Source organism: Dasypus novemcinctus, chromosome 9 (genome assembly GCF_030445035.2).
Source record: "Dasypus novemcinctus isolate mDasNov1 chromosome 9, mDasNov1.1.hap2, whole genome shotgun sequence".
NCBI lineage: Eukaryota > Metazoa > Chordata > Mammalia > Cingulata > Dasypodidae > Dasypus > Dasypus novemcinctus.
Genome location: NC_080681.1, coordinates 92,084,894 through 92,101,296, shown reverse-complemented (window position 1 = coordinate 92,101,296; position 16,403 = coordinate 92,084,894). Strand labels below are relative to the sequence as shown.

The following is a 16,403-nucleotide window of genomic DNA, read 5'->3' as shown; positions in this document are numbered from 1 at the left end:
TTAACTTTCTGTTCATCAGGCATTACTAAGTGCTAATCATGGAGTCCAGCAGGGGGCCAGACACCATGTTATTATAATTAAGACCATTTATTGAGCTTCTACTATTAGCCATCTACTTTATTTAGGTTATCTCTAATCATCACAACAGATAGAGAGAAAAACAGAAGAGGTTTTCTTTTCCTCCTTTTAAAGAAGAAGAAAACTAAATCACAACAAGATAAAATGACTTTTCCAAGGTCACACAATTGGCAAATGACAGAAGCAAAGGTGGAATATAAACAGAGATCTGTATGGCTCTGAAAAATCTGCTTTTTTCCACTAACACCCAGTCTTTTAAAAACACATTTGAATTGTAAGAATGATCCCTGCCTTCAATGGGATTACATCTGTTTAGGAGGAAAAGAAAAAATACTGAAAAATTAAAGGTTATCAGATAAGGAAACACTGAAAAGAACACAAACAATGAAAACGTGTGTGCTTCGCAAGTAGTGACTGCTATAAATGAACAGGAAAGAGGAGGGGGATGTCATTGCTGACTAAGTTCCTGGGGCAGGCTTCATCAAGCAATGCAGAAATTATTGCAAATATAAAAGCTTTACCAATGAGAAAAAGGTCCTTTGCACAAGCATCTTCGCCCTTGGGATCCATGTCACACTGACACAAAGATTTTGTCACCATGGCAACTGGTCATTGGACCAATGAAACAATCAGTTGTCATAGTAACATGATCTCCATCTTACTCCCACCAGGCACCTGTTCCAAATCATTGCATCCTCCAACCTCATACCACCTCAGTGCTCCTTTAATTCTTCTCCTAGTTACCCCATTTTCCCCAGCTACGTAAGCCAGGACCCCTAAATTTGTGGTTAGATGGATATATGAGACTGTTAAAGCCAGAGCAAATGAAAGTGACTTGATAGTGTAGAGCTCCACTACAGGCAGGGGGGAAACCCCTAAACTGTAGGAGTGAAATGAATCGGAGCATTAAAGAAAGAAAGCATCTGATGCTTCCCCCCACCCCCTACATTTCCCTAGTAAAATTCTTTTGGATTTTGAGCCATTGCTCTATCCTCATTCTTGTCCTACATCTCTCTGTTCTTTCACTGGCTCCTTTTCCTCCTCCTGTCTCCTAAATGTGGGTATCTCCCAAGGCTCTGCCTTTTGTGTCTGTTCTTTCTCTAAACTGCTCTGCCTGATAAAGTAGCCATTAGTCACACATGATGGCTATTAAGCATTTGAAATGTGGCTAGTCTGAACTGAGATGTAGTTTAAGTATGAATGCACAATGCATACACTGGATTTCAAAGCCTTATTATTAAAAAAGAATATAAAATAGCTGATTAATAATTTTATATTATTACATAGTAAAAATGGTAATTATTCGAACATGTTGAATATAATCAAATGTATTATTAAAATTGAATTAAAATTTTTTAACATTCTTACTGTGGCTCCTGAAAATTTTAAATTGTATGTGTGGCTCACATCCACAGCACGCATTGTATTTCTATTGGACAGCACTGCTCTAAACTTTCCCCCTAAAGTAATCTCACCTACTTCCTAGGTGTCGAATATCCCTTCCATGAAATGATTTCAAGATCTCAAATCCCAAACTCTCTTCTGAGATTCACACACACATTTCCAATGACATGCTGGCTCTTTTGCCTCCAGCTTCCAGCTCCTTAGCTCAACATGAACAACATGAGCGAAGCTATGACACTTCCTTGCTTTTTTCAACTTTTAGAGTCTGCCCATATTCTTTGGTACATGGCCCTCTTCCAAATTCAAAGCCAGCAAGTCTTTCTCATACTGCATCATGCTGACACATACTATCCTGCCTCTTTCACTTACTTATAGGGATCCTGTAAGTGATTACATTGGGCCCATCTGGATAAACCAGGATAATGTCCCCATCCCAAGGTCATCTTATTAGCAAGCTTAATTCCATCTTTCATCTTACTTCTTCCTTGCTATGAAACATAACATCTTCACAGATTCCAGGGATTAGGATCTTTGAGGGTAATTTTTCTGTCTACTGTACCTTTGGTTACCTCTCCTTTCAGTAGCACAGGCTCAAAGACTGCAGTTATGTTTGATTCCTTTTTCTTTATCTCTTCATTCAATCTGGTAACAGATTAGATCACTCAATTTTTTAAAAAACAAATTTATAAAAAAACACAAGGGGAGCAGACGTGGCTCAAGCATTTGAGCACCTGCTTCCCACTGGGAGGTCCTGGGTTCGATTCCTAGTGCCTCCTAAAGAAAACAAACAAACAATGAACAAAACAATGAGAAAAAAAATCCAAAAAATAAAACCAAAAAACAATGAGCAAACAATGAACAAACAAGGAAGCAGATGTGGCTCAAGTGATAGACTGGCCACCTACCATATAGGAGGTCCAGGGTTCAAATCCAGGGCCTCTTGGCCCATGTGGTGAACTGGCCCACACACAGTGCTGCCGCATGCAAGAAGTGCCATGCCACGCAGGGGTGTCCCCTGTGTAGGGGAGCCCCATGAGTAAGAAGTGCGCCCCGCAAGGAGAGCCGCCCCATGCAAAAAAAAAAGTGCAGCCTGCCCAGGAGTGGCACCGCACACGTGAAGAGCTAATGCAGCAAGATGATTCAAGAAAAAGAGACACAGATTCCCTGTGCCGCAGAGAATGCAAGTGGACACAGAAGAACACACAGCGAATGGACACAAGAGAGCAGACAATGGCGGGGGAGGAGGAAGAGGAGAGAAATAAATGAAAATAAAGCTTTAAAAAAAACAACAATGAACAAACAGACAAGGGAGTAAACTCAAGGGAGCTGATGCGGCTCAGTGGTTGAGTGCTGGCCTCCCACATATGGGGTCCTAGGTTCAATCCCCAGTTCTGGTACCTCAAAAAAAAAAACAAAAAACACAGAAAGGCAGTTCAATAAGTTATGGAAACGTTACTTCTACAAAGTTTTTTCAGATACATTCATCTAATTCCAAGTGCTAACTCAGTTGTTCCTTTAGTTTTCAGAAAGATACACAGATGAACACTGATTAGTTAAAATATATAGTCAAGGTCTCCTTAATAATGAAAAAAAGAGAAAAAAAATGCTGAATTGTATTCATATTTCACAAAACCAAACCCCATATTCTTTTAGCTCAATTAATTTATGTAAAAAGGGTGACTCATAATTTTAATTTTGTAACTTTCCTTACCCTTGGTACATTGTCCATGCCATCAACAATTTTCTAAACTCTTTATAAACCATCATCCACTAGGTGCTTTATAATGCCTTTGTAATTTCTTGATTGAATATTTCATTTTCATTTTAATGTGTCCATTAATCAACAGTATATATTAAAGTTGTTTAGTTTTTTCTTTTTTATCTTTTTTTAAAAGATACATAAATCACACAAAATGTTACATTAAGAAATATAAGAGATTCCCTTCTGCCCCACTCCCCACTCCTCCCACATTAACAACTTCTTTCATTAGTGTGGTACATTCATTGCATTTGATGAGTACACATTGGAGCATTGCTACACAGCATGGATTATAGTTTATGTTGTAGTTTATACTCTCTCCCAGTCCATTCAGTGGGTTATGGCAGGATATATAATGACCTGCATCTGTCCCTGCAGTATCATTCAGGACAACTCCAAGTCCTGAAAATGCCCCCATATCACATCTCTTTTTCCCTCTCCCTGCCTTTAGGAACTCCCACGGACACTGTGTCCACATCAATGATATAATTACTTCCATTGCTACAGTCCCAATATTCTAGAGTGGACCGGTCAGTCCACTCTAATCCATATTTTATTCCTCCATCCTGAGGACCCTGGGATGGCGATGTCCACTCCACCTCTAAATCGAGAGGGGGCTTAGATCCCATATGGCTGATGGATGGGATTCTCCTGCTTGCAGCTGTTGACTCTCTCGGTTCCCTGGTGTGGTGGTTGACCATCTTCACCTCCCTCTTAGCTGACCTGGGTAAGTCCAATGAACTGGAGAGTAGGCGTTGCAACTCTGCTAAGGCTCAGGCCCCAGCTGGCACATAGACAGTCCAGAGATTCAAGTCTCCTGGGCATACACCAACCTCAGCACCAACCACAGGTTCAGTAAAAGTGTCTGAAGAGGCATGCATAGAGAGGTCACATCTGAGCCCCCATGTTCTATTTTTGCCTTTAGAATTAATATAGTACCAACTTTGCTTTTGCTACAAAAACATTACAATGTTGTTAACTATAGTCCATAAATTACATTAATTATGTTTTCCCATGTTTCACCACATTCTTAACACCCTGTAGTAGAACATTCCTGTATTTATAAGTATTATTAACTACAATCCTTATCTACTTCCAAAATTATTGTTATACAATGATTATCCTCCGTTATCCTCCAGCTGTCTTCCAACTAACATTAATCTTCTAAGACTATTTATTTCAGTTACAATCACATCCACAAATCAAGTGTTTGTTACCTTCACAATAATGCATTACCATCAAGTCCAAGCATTACCACATATTTGCATTTGAACTTATTAAACAGCATCTTCTTCTCCCCCTTCTCACCCCACATTCCATCTCCCACCAACCCACACTTCTCTCAGTCTTTTTTTTAAAGATTTATTTAATTTATTTCTCTCCCCATTCCCCCTCTCCCCCATTGTCTGTTCTGTCCATTCACTGTGTGTTCTTCTGTGTCCTCTTGCATTCTTGGTGGCACCAGGAATCTATCTCTTTTTTGTTGCATCGTCTTGCTGCATTAGCTCTCCGTGTGTGCGGCACCACTCCTGGGCGGGCTGTGCTTTTTTGCGCAGGGTGGCTCAATGCAGGGCGCAGTCCTTGTGCTTGGGGCTGCCCTACAGAGGGGACACCCCTGTATGGCAGGGTACTTCTTATGCGTGGCAGCACTGTGCATGACCCAGCTCACCACATGGGTCAGGAGGCCCTGGGTTTGAACCCTGGACCTCCCATGTGGTAGATGGACGCTCTATCAGTTGAGCCATGTCAGTTCCCTCTCAGTCTATCTTGAATCCAATTTTTCCTTTTCATTCCTACTACTTCCAATTCTAGCTTGTGTCCTTATTATCCCTATTGCATCAGTGAAATAAGATCCAAATAAGGGTTTGTAAAATGAAAGACATGTTTTATTAACTGTAAGTAAGCAGAAAAGCTATGATGTAGGAAAAATAGTTCCTAGATAGGAGATCAGGGTAGAGTCATAAAAAAGAATAAAGTCGCTTTCTGCTTGTATCTCCCTGAGTATCCTTGTTAAAAAAAAAAAAAAGCCACAGAACATGTATTTATATATACACATAAAAAGGTATGAAAGGATATACATTAAACTACTATATGGGAATAAGGTTAAGGGGTTTTTAATCTTTTTATTTTAATAATAAGCATGCATTATCTCTAATTTTTACAAAGAGTGCTAATTGGGGCTCTTCACTCATAAATGATAGAAACTCGACTGGCTTTATGCACAAGGAATTAATTGCATGAATACTTTAGTAGCATAATTGAAAGAATCTGAGTAACTCTAGAAAGGATCCTCAGAAATTCAATGACACCAGAATTTCTCTTTCATTGCATCAGAATTCCATCCATATGTCGGGGACATGGATACTAGCAGTTTTGAGGTCACACTCTTACAACACATAACCTAAAAGGAATGTGAGAATTTTCCCACTAGCTTTAGTAGGAAAATATCCCAGAGGAAGACTCTAATTCAGGGGTTGGCAAATTTTTCTGTAAAAGGCCAGATAGTCAATATGCTAGGCTTTGCAGGCAATACAACCACTCTTTTTTTTTTTAAACTGTTTTTTAATTAGAGAAGTCGTAGGAAAAGTCATGCATAAAATACATAGTTCCCATTTACCACCCTACTATTAACACCTTGCTAGACATTTGTCACAATTCATGAAAGAACATTTTTATAATTGCACTATTAACTACAGTCCATCAATCACAATATTCTTCACTGTTTGTTTTGTTTAGTCTTATGTTGCTGGTTCTTTAAAATTTTTATTTTAGTTATATATATGTATAAAACCTAAAATTTCCCCTTTAAACCACATTGACATATATAATTCAGTGCTGTTAATCACATTCACAATGTTGTGCCGCCATCACCACCATTCATTACCAAAACATTACAACCAACTAAATAGAAACTCTGTACAGTTTACGTTTTTAACTCCTTATACCCTACCCCTACTCTGCCCCTAGGAACCTATATTCTGACTCTATGAGTTTGCTTATTCTAATTATTTCATATCAGTGAGGTCATACAATATTTGTCCTTTTGTGTCTGGCTTCTCTCTCTCACATGTTGTCTTCAGGCTTCATCCTTGTTAATACAACCACTTTTAAAACTACTCAGCTCTACCACTGCAGTGCAAAGGCAGCCATAGACAATATATAAATGAATGGGAATGGCAGTGTTCCAATATAACTTTATAAAATCAGGCAAATGGCTATACCCAACCTGTGGGCCAAAGTTTACCATCTCTAATTGTTCTACTTTGGTTCATTTTTCCCGTGCCTTTTTGCCAGAGAAGTAGAGTCTGTTACCACAAGAGCTGGGAGAACACTGTGCTGGGAAGACAAATCATTAGCTTTCACAAAAAGAAGAAAATTTTGCTGTAACTTTTTAGTCTATGGAATTAAATAAAAGTGTCATTCGAAGCCATCTGTTGCCTAGCTCCGACTTTGCTCTCTGGCCTTGTTTTCTATATTTTCCATGTCTAAACTTCATTCATTCTTTGAGCACATCCAGGGCCTTCCTTATTTTGGTTCTTTTCTCTTGGTTTTCTCTTCTCATGGAATGCTCTATATCTCTGGTTGTCTGTGGACCTGTGTCACTGATTAGAAAAGTGAAGGATGCTGAAGTCAACACTAGAAGGCAGTATCTCTGCAGCCTCGGTTAGGCAGAGCAATAGGGGCATCACTTGCCAAGAATTGTAGGTCATCACCTTTATCATCATCATATTCTTCAACATTATCATTGTCATCACAACTTCTAGTCATTGAATACTTAACTATGTGCCAGGCCCTTACATGCATTATATCATTTAATTCTCACCACAGTGCTTTGAAATACATTCCTCACCATACGGATGGAAAAACTTAAGCACAGAAATGTTAAGAGTCTTGCCCAAATTTACCCAATTAGAAAGCAGCAAACCCAAGCATTTCAGTGAAGCCCAGGAGGCAATTGAGGAGAATCATCTTGAGAAGATGCCAGCCCGAATCTCATCTCTCTGAAAGGGATGAGCAGACAGGGAGAATCTGTGTACAAGATCAAAAAAAAAAAAAAAAAGAAATGGTAATTAAAGCAGATACAGACAGACAGACAGTAGCTCTCTCCTGACTTTCAAGGCAGATGGTGTCAGAGAAAGGCATTAAAGGGCAGGCTGGTATGGACATCAACCACTTAATACCTTTCATTGTTCATTGGAGAATCCACTTCTACTAAGACTCCTGTGCCTAGCATAGTGCTTAATGTATAAGAATTTCACAATATTCAATCTAGTAGAATAGAGATAATTCACTTTGACTTACAGAGCTTATGCTTATCATCATAGCCACTGATTCTTAATTGTCTTCCACTTAACTGATACTCTTCACTCTATATTAAAAGGACTGACAGTGTGAATCCTTGTGAATTTGTTTATCCAGAGTCAGTTGTATTTTATTTCATAACTTCTTTACATCAGGTGTATTTGATGTTATAATTATGTAATTTAATTTAAAATTATGTAATGCAATACAATGTGAATGTCAAAAGAATGAGAGTTGTTTCTGAAAAGACTAAGTTGATTATCCCAGAAATGCAAGGAAGTTCTAAAAACAATTGATGTAGTATACCACTTGAACAGATTAAAGGAGAAAAACTAAGGTTATATCAACAAATGTAGAAAAGGTATCAACGAAATTTAATGCTTATTCGTTATTTTTAAAAACTTTAAAACTGGGATAAGTTCACTATCCTTATTTACAGATAATACAGTTGTTTTCACATAAAACTGCAAGGCAATCTATAGAAAAACTATTAAAACTAATAAAAGAGTTTAGCAAATTTTCTAGATCTAAGAGCAATATGAAAAAATCAGTAGCCTTTTAACATCAGTAAATAATCAGAATCTGTAATAAGAATAAAGATCTCTTTCACCACAGTAACGAAAATAATAAGATGCCTAGGATGACAAAAGAATGTGTAAGATCATTTTGAAGACAATTGCAAAGTATTATTAAAGAATACAACTACATAGACATACATAAAGAACTAAACAAATCAAGAAACTACTAGGTTCATAAATTGGAAGATTCACTATCACAAAGATGTAAATTCTTCCCAAATGAATCCATACATTCACTACAACTCCAAATAAAAGCCAAATATGACTTTTTGTGGAACCAAACAAGTTAATCTTAAAAGTCATATGGAAGAGAAAAGGACAAGACAATTCTAACTGTGTAGGAAAAAAATTAGAAAGACCATCCCACCAGATATCAACTTACTTTAAAGCTGTAGGATTTAAAATGGTATGATACTGGCTTGGGGATAGACAAAATGATGAATGGAATAGAAAGAAGACCCTAGAGACAGGGCCCTGAACATATGGAGATTTGATATATTCAAGAGTGGAGAGGAAATGAACTATTTAATAAATGGTGTTGAGAAAATTAGGTGTTTTAAAAGATCCAAATAATACACCTCTCCTAATATGTTTGGTCCCACCTGCCCCTGGGGATCGCCAGTTGCTGCCTTGCTTTGGTATGGCCGCCATTGCCCCTACCACAGCAGAAGACACAATGGTTCTGTTGCCCAGGTCCCATCTTACCAGAGATGCCTGGAAGATATGGCTCCTCCCATCACTCTCAGGCTCAGATAAAGCATCAAGCACCATACAACAGCAATGCAGACTGGCTTACCCACTAGCTGTACAGTGAAGCAGTTTAATATAACTCAGAAATTAATTAACTCCCCATGGAGCAAACTTCAACCAAGGACAGAGAGAAGACAGGAGGAGCTACTACATAAACTACTCATCCTTCCTTGTCCCTCTACAGACCGTTCTGAGGCGTAGCCTTCCACAAAACCTGTCAGGGAATGTCTTGGGTAAACAAGCCACAGGCTAGATTTTCTTGGGAAGCTGTGGCCAGCTTGGTAACGTTTCATCCACTATTTTCTTTCTCTTCATCCATGCCTCACTACCCCTTTTCCCTCAGCTTGCTGGCCTGGGATTTGCTCCTCTCAATAAAGTTTTAGGGAAGTGGATTTGACTCAATGGATAGAGCATCTGCCTACCACATGGGAAGTTCAGGATTCAAACCCAGGGCCTCCTGATCTGTGTGATGAGCTGGTCCACATGCAATGCTGATGCGCGCAAGGAGTGCCGTGCCATGCAGGGGTGTCCCCCATGTAGGGGAGCCCCATGCACAAGGAGTGCACCCCGTAAGGAGCTGCCCAGCATAAAAAAAGCGCAGCCTGCCCAGGAGTGGAGCCGCACACCTGGAGAGCTGACACAGCAAGATGATGCAACAAAAAGAGACACAGATTCCCGGTGCCGCTGACAAGAATATAAGCGGACACAGAAGAACACACAGCAAATGGACAGAGAGAAGACAACTGGGGATTGAGGGGGGAAGGGAAGGCGTGAGAAATAAATAAAAAAGAAATCTTTTTTTAAAAAGTAAAATTAAAATAAAAAAATTTAAAGCTTTAGCATATAAGTGGTACCTCAGGCTCTGTGTTTGTTTTTCAAAAAAACCTGGGATAAGATAGTTGTATGTACATAAAAAGAGTAAAAACTAGGTCCTTACCCCATACCACACAAAAGTTCATGTTTAAGTGGAAAAAATAACTATACATTAAAAAGCTTTAAAACATCTTGACGAAATCTAGAGAAACTTTATCTCAGAATAAAGAGTATTTCTCAAAACACAAAAAGCATAAACCATACCAAAAAAGAAAATATTTTAAATTTTATTTTAAAAAATGACGTAAACAATGGTAAATTACAAATTGCAATCTGAAAGAAGATATTTGCAATTCAGATAATTGAAAAGCATAGGTATCCAGAATTTACAGCTAATTCCTAAAAATCAAGATTAAAGGATAACCTGGAAGAAAAATGGCAAATGACAGAAACATGTAATTCTAGAAAAGAACTTCTGAATGGCCGAAAAATATATGAAAAGATGATTAACCTCATTATTGATTAGGGAAATGAAAACAAAACCACTTGAGATATCATTTTATACCCATCTAACTGGTAAACTTTTTAGGATATGATAATGCAAGTGTTGGAAATGGAGCCACAAACTCATACACTACTGATAAGAACATAAAATGTTTCAACCCTATTATAAAACAGTTTGGCAGAATCTTGTGAAGGTGAGGATATGCATACCTTTTGTCCCAGAAATTCCATTCCTTGTTATATTTGCTAAGCCAAGAGAAATCCTCACATATGTACACAAAGAGATGAGTACAAGAATGTTCACTGTAGTATTATTTACAATAGAAAAAAATAGAAGCAATTCAAGTATTCAGCAGAAAAAAAATAAAATAAAAATATGTTGGGTAAATTCACATAATAGAATACTATGCAGCAGTTTAAATGAATTATCAACCAGGACAAATCTCAAACACATAATTATAAGAGAAACACTGAAGTTGTGGAATGATACATACAGTGCAGTACCATTTGCATATAAATTTCAAAATGTATAATAAAAGCATATGCTTCTGGGCACACATATGTAATAAAAATATTAAAACACATATGGATAGTTATGTCCACTCGACCTCTATATCGAGAGGGGGCTTAGATTGCACATGGATGATGAATGAATTCTCCTGCTTGCAGTTGTAGGCACTCATATTTCCCTGGTGTGGTGGTTGACCTTCTTTGCCTCCCTGTTAGCTGGCTGGGGTAAGTCCAATAAACCAGAGGGTAGGAGTTGCAAGTCTGCTAATATAGAGGTGGACTGGTCATAACCATCCCAGGGTCCACAGGATGGAGGAATAGAGTATGGATTAGAGTGGACTTAATGATACTCTATTCTGGATCTATTGTGATTAGTAATGGAAGAAAATGTAGCATTAATGTGGAGAAAGTGGCCATGGTAGCTGCTGAGGGTAGGGAGAGGGAAGAAATATGATGTGGGAGCATTTTCAGGACTTGGAGTTGTCTTGGGTGGTACTGCAGGGACAGATGCTGGACATTGTATGTCCTGCCATGACCTACTGAGTGGACGGGGGAGACTGTAAACTACAATGTAAACCATTATCCATGTGGGGCAGCAATGCTCCAAAATGTATTCACCAAATGCAATGAGTGTCCCACAATGACGAAAGAGGTTGCTGATGTGGGAGGAGTGGGGTGAGGGGGATGGGGTATATGGGGACCTCTTATGTTTTTTTAACGTAACATTAAAAAAACAATAAAATAAAGAGAGAAAAAACAAACAAACAAAAAACATATACGGAAAGCTAAGCACCAAATTCAGCTAAGCACCACATCAGCATAGAGTACATAGGACATTTCAACATAATTGATAATGCTTATTTCTTTTTGGAAAATCTGAAGCAAGTACGGCAAAATGTTGGTATTCATAAAGCTGAGTGTGGAAACAGGTGTCCATTCTATTTTTCTCTGTGTGGGTTTGCAACATTTCATTAAATGTTTGTTTGTTTGTTTTTAACTAAGTGGAATGCTTTGGAAAGACTCAAGGAAGGTTTTGTTACTAAAGACCAAAAAGCAAACAAAAAAGATTGCCATTGAAATGTGTGGGCAAAACAACTATGAAAAACTGAGTAAATAAAAATTCTACACACAGATTTCTTCCTGGGTGTGTTTAAGTTCTTGCTCCACATTAAAGAAACCAAAACTAGAAATCATAAACAATACATTGTGAGTATGGTTTGTTCAAGAAAAGACAAAACAGTTACAATCAATGGACTCATACTTCTTAAAAAAACAACCTTGTCTTACATGAAACCAAAAGGAGAATGTTTATAAATATGTTTTAAGTTAAAATATTTAAAATAAGTATATCTCACATTTTATGATTTTCTGTTCTAACTGGATTATTACATTCTGAGCTAACTACTAAATGAATACCAGTCCTGGTCACATTGAATAAGAAGGCTTTTATTGTAATCATTTCAAGACTGCTAAGCACATGGGGAACAGATGTAACTCAGTGAGTGAGTGCCTGCTTCCCATACACAAGGTCCTGGTTCAATCCCCAGTACCTCCTTAAAAAAAATCACTGAGCACATATTAAAGGCTTCCATGCTATGCAATGTGCTGTGTGCTGATGGCTCCCTGAAAGATTTGATGAGAGAGATGAAGAGGTGGAGTTGCAAACTTCTTGGGCAATTTCTTCTACTGAAGGGTATATGAGTAGGAAGGAGATAAGATTAGGAAAGTAGGTTGTGGTAAGACCAGAGAAAGAGGTTGTTTGAATTTAGTCTTGATCTCAATTTTAACGTACTGTAGTTTCCAAGTTTAAAACATATTTTATTCATCATATTTTAAGTTGTCGTGTCAGAACATAGTCATCTGCGGTTTCCAAACCACTGGGAAGAAAGTTATGCTTATGTCATTCCTAAGAATAACAAAGTAAATGGGATCAGAGTTATCTATTCAATCTTTGTAATAGATTGAATCATGTCCCCTAGAAAAGACATGCTCTTAATCTTAATTCATGTTCCTGTAGATGTGAGCCCATCATAAATAGTATCTTTGTATATATAATGTGACTCAGGGTAGGGACTCACTATGAATAGTATCTCTGAAGGTCCTGTTTAGGTATGATGAAAAGAACCCAGAAGTCACAAAAACCAGAAAGGAAATGGCAGCTCCATGCAGCAAGAGGCAGAAGGCCAAGATGCAAGCCAAGGAACCCCAAGGATTGCCAGCAGACATCACCAAATGCTACAGACTTTAGGAAGAAAGAATGACCTTGCCAATACCTTGATATTTGGAGTTCTAACCCTCCAAACCAAGAAAGTGGGGTGTTGCTATTACAAATACCTTAAAAAAATTTTATCAAATAGTGAATTTGGAATTGGGTAATGGATAGAGGTTGAAAGAATTTTGAGGTACTTGGTAGGAAATCCCTAGATGGCTTTAAAGAGCTTGCCAGTAGTGATATGGATGCTATAGGTATTTCTGATGATGGCTCACCAATAAACGAGAGTTGTAGAGAAAGTATCATCATAGAGAATACATACATTGGCATGAACAGAAGGTTGGTAGAAAGATTAAAGGTACTTCCAGTGAAGTCTTGGAAGGAAATGATGATTGCGTTATTGAAAACTCAAAGAAAGGTAATATTAGTTATAAAGTGGCAAAGTACTTGAGGTAAAAATGTACTGATGGCACAGAGAAGGCAGATCTTGTAAGTGATGAATTTGGGTATTTAGCTGAGGAGATTTTCAAGCTAACTGTGGAAAGTGTGGCTGAGCTTCTCCCTGCTGCTTATAGTGGAATGAACAAGGAAAGGGGTAAACTGAGGTTTGAACTGTTAAGCATAAAGGAACCAGTTATTGATAATTTGATAAATTTTGAGCCTATCTAGACAACGTGCTATCTAGAAGCAGCTAGATAGACCACGGAAGCAGAGGTCTAAACCAAAGACCTCTCCTTGGGCTAAAAGAGTGGACCTTTCACCCAAGCCTATGGGTAGAGCAGGATTCCATCCCCAATTTTGGAGGGGGTGGGCCTTCTGCCCTGATGTTTAGAGAGAACTCAGTCACCACCGCATTGCCTAGAGAGGATGGGGTCTATACCATGACATTTGGGGAGAGTGCTACCCCACTTCAAAACTTAAAAGGGTGCAGCCTACACCCTGGTGTTCTGGCAGAGCCTGGCTGCCCCTCCAGTGCTGGGGAAGGGTGGAACCTAGGCCCCAGTGTTATGAGAAGGGCAAGACTGCTGCCTAGGTGCTTGGAAAGGGTAGGGCTGCTGCTCCAGCAGGACTGAAGCACAAAGCATGAAGCCAAAGATGGCTCTTAGACCTTGAAATCTAATGGAGTTTGACCTGCTGAGTTTTGGACATGCTTAGGACCTCTAACCCTTGTTTTCCTCCCAATTTCTCCCTTCCGGAATGAGAATGTCTACCCTATGCCTGTTCTACCATTGTATTTTGGAAGCTTATACCTTGTTTTCTTTTCTTTTCTTTTCTTCCCCCCCCCCCCCAAAGAATCAGTAAGAATATACTTTATCAGTATTCAAAGAAATTCCAGTTCAATCAGAAAATGAAAAGGATTTTCTTGTCAATAACCAGTGATATTCGGTTGCCTCCTTCTTCCAGATTATGTGGCAGTTTATCCTGTATGTGGTCTCTTTACTAGAAGGAGTGATGAGTTAGACCAGTAGTAACACCTAAAATTCTATATGAAAGTCTAAGAATATCTTGGGGTTTTCTAGATTTTTATATATATATGAGACATGCTTTTTTTTTTTTTTACAACATCATGGGATGCATTTGCAATTTTAGTAGAGAAATGACTGATTAACATTGCTCAAGGTACATTTCTTTTTAAAGATTTATTTATTTGTTATTTCTCTCCTCTTCCCCTCACCCCCACCCCAGTTGTCTGTTCTCTGTCTATTTGTTGCATCTTCTTTGTCGGCTCCTGTTGTTGTCAGCAGCACAGGAATCTGTGTTTCTTTTTGTTGCGTCATCTTGTTGTGTCAGCTCTCCATGTGTGCGGCACCATTCCTGGGCAGGCTGCACTTTCCTTCGTGCTGGGCAGCTCTCCTTACCGGGCGCACTCCTTGCGCGTGGGGCTCCCCTACGCGGGGGACACCCTTGCGTGGCATGGCACTCCTTGCACGCACATCAGCACTGCACATGGACCAGCTCCACACGGGTCAAGGAGGCCTGGGGTTTGAACCACCGACCTCCCATGTGGTAGACAGACGCCCTAACCACTGGGCCAAGTCCACCGCCCTCAAGGTACATTTTTGAATATGTGTTTGTTGTTGATATTTTTGCCCCAACCACTATGAAATTCAGACTGTTATTAAAAAGAATCTTTCCCTCCTTCTTTACACTGAATTCAGACTCTTGTAGATCTTTCAAAATTTCTGCTTTGAGATCATGTAGTGCTGTAGTGCTAAAGTTGAGGGTTTCTGTCAAAAAAACCCAGAGCAAGTCTCCATTTACATTGCCATCAATAAAACAGTCAGATACATCCACGGTGGACAGAGGTTTGTAACATTCATGCTTAATCCCCAAGTTGTCCAGCATCTGCGTGGGGTCAGATGATGAAATGTACTAGTAAAGGTCATCCCAAAGTAAGTGGGATCCATACTTTTTCCACAGCTTGTCCCAGCCACTGGTTCCCAATACAAGAACAAGGAGAATTGGTAGCTAAGAGACCATGGAAGAATTTCAGGGTAGCTGGGATGACTTTTACATAACACAGCATCTGAACCATGTGAATAAAGTCCCACTTTTGAAACTCTTTTTTCTCCATCATCCTATTTTGATATTCAGATGATGTCTCCTTATGCCAAGCAAGCTTTATGTTCTCAAGGTTTGATGTCTTGGCTACAAAGTCTTTGTATTTTGCAATTTGTTTAGCACTTGGTTCAACAACTTCATTGTTGATATGAATTCCCAGATATTGAATCTGTACTTGAAGAGAATTCAAAGGTCAATTTCACCTGCATCTCTGCCTATACTTATAATTCTAATTTCTGATATCATGTTTCCAATCCTTGCTATGTCTGACAGCTTCTTATCCATGAATTTCTGCATGAACTGGTGTTTTGTGGAGTTGCTGTGAAACTTCCAGAAAGAGTCAACATGTCTGCTGCGCTCAGAAAACAAGCTCCCAATGGAAGATACCATATTTGGATTACTAAGGCTGACAGACAGGGAAGGAAGATTTCTATCTTGTTTTCTAGGTTCCACAGATCTACAGATGGAGAGGAACTTTACCCCAAGATTTTACTCTTTTTTTATTGCTGAATAATATTCCATTGCATGGATATACCACATTTTATTTATCCACAGTTGATGGACATTTGGAATGTTTCCATTTTGGGGCTATTATAAATAATAATGAACTAAGCTTATGTTTAGACATATGTCTAACACTATTTCTTGAATGGCCCCTTCATCTCTCACTGATTTGGAATGCTCCTCTATATATGGACTCTGTGGTAGTTTGGAGCTATGTATCCCCAGAAAAGCATGTTCTTGAACTTAATCCATTCCTTTGGGTGTGAACTCTTATAAATAGGACCTTTCGATGAGGTTACTTCAATTAAGGTGTGGTTCCCTGGAATCAGGGTGAGTCTTAATCTTATTACTGAAGACCTCATAGGGAAGGTCACAGACAGTGAAAGCCAGAGGGAGCAGCCAGAAGCTGAAGTCAATGGAACACAGA

General features: G+C 38.9%; 1 pseudogene; it reads right to left on the bottom strand.

Annotated features, from left to right (window-relative positions):
- Positions 1-13,441: 13,441 nt before the first annotated feature.
- LOC101427737 (histamine N-methyltransferase pseudogene) lies at positions 13,442-15,862 on the bottom strand (annotated as a pseudogene).
- Between the last annotated feature and the right edge of the window lie 541 nt (positions 15,863-16,403).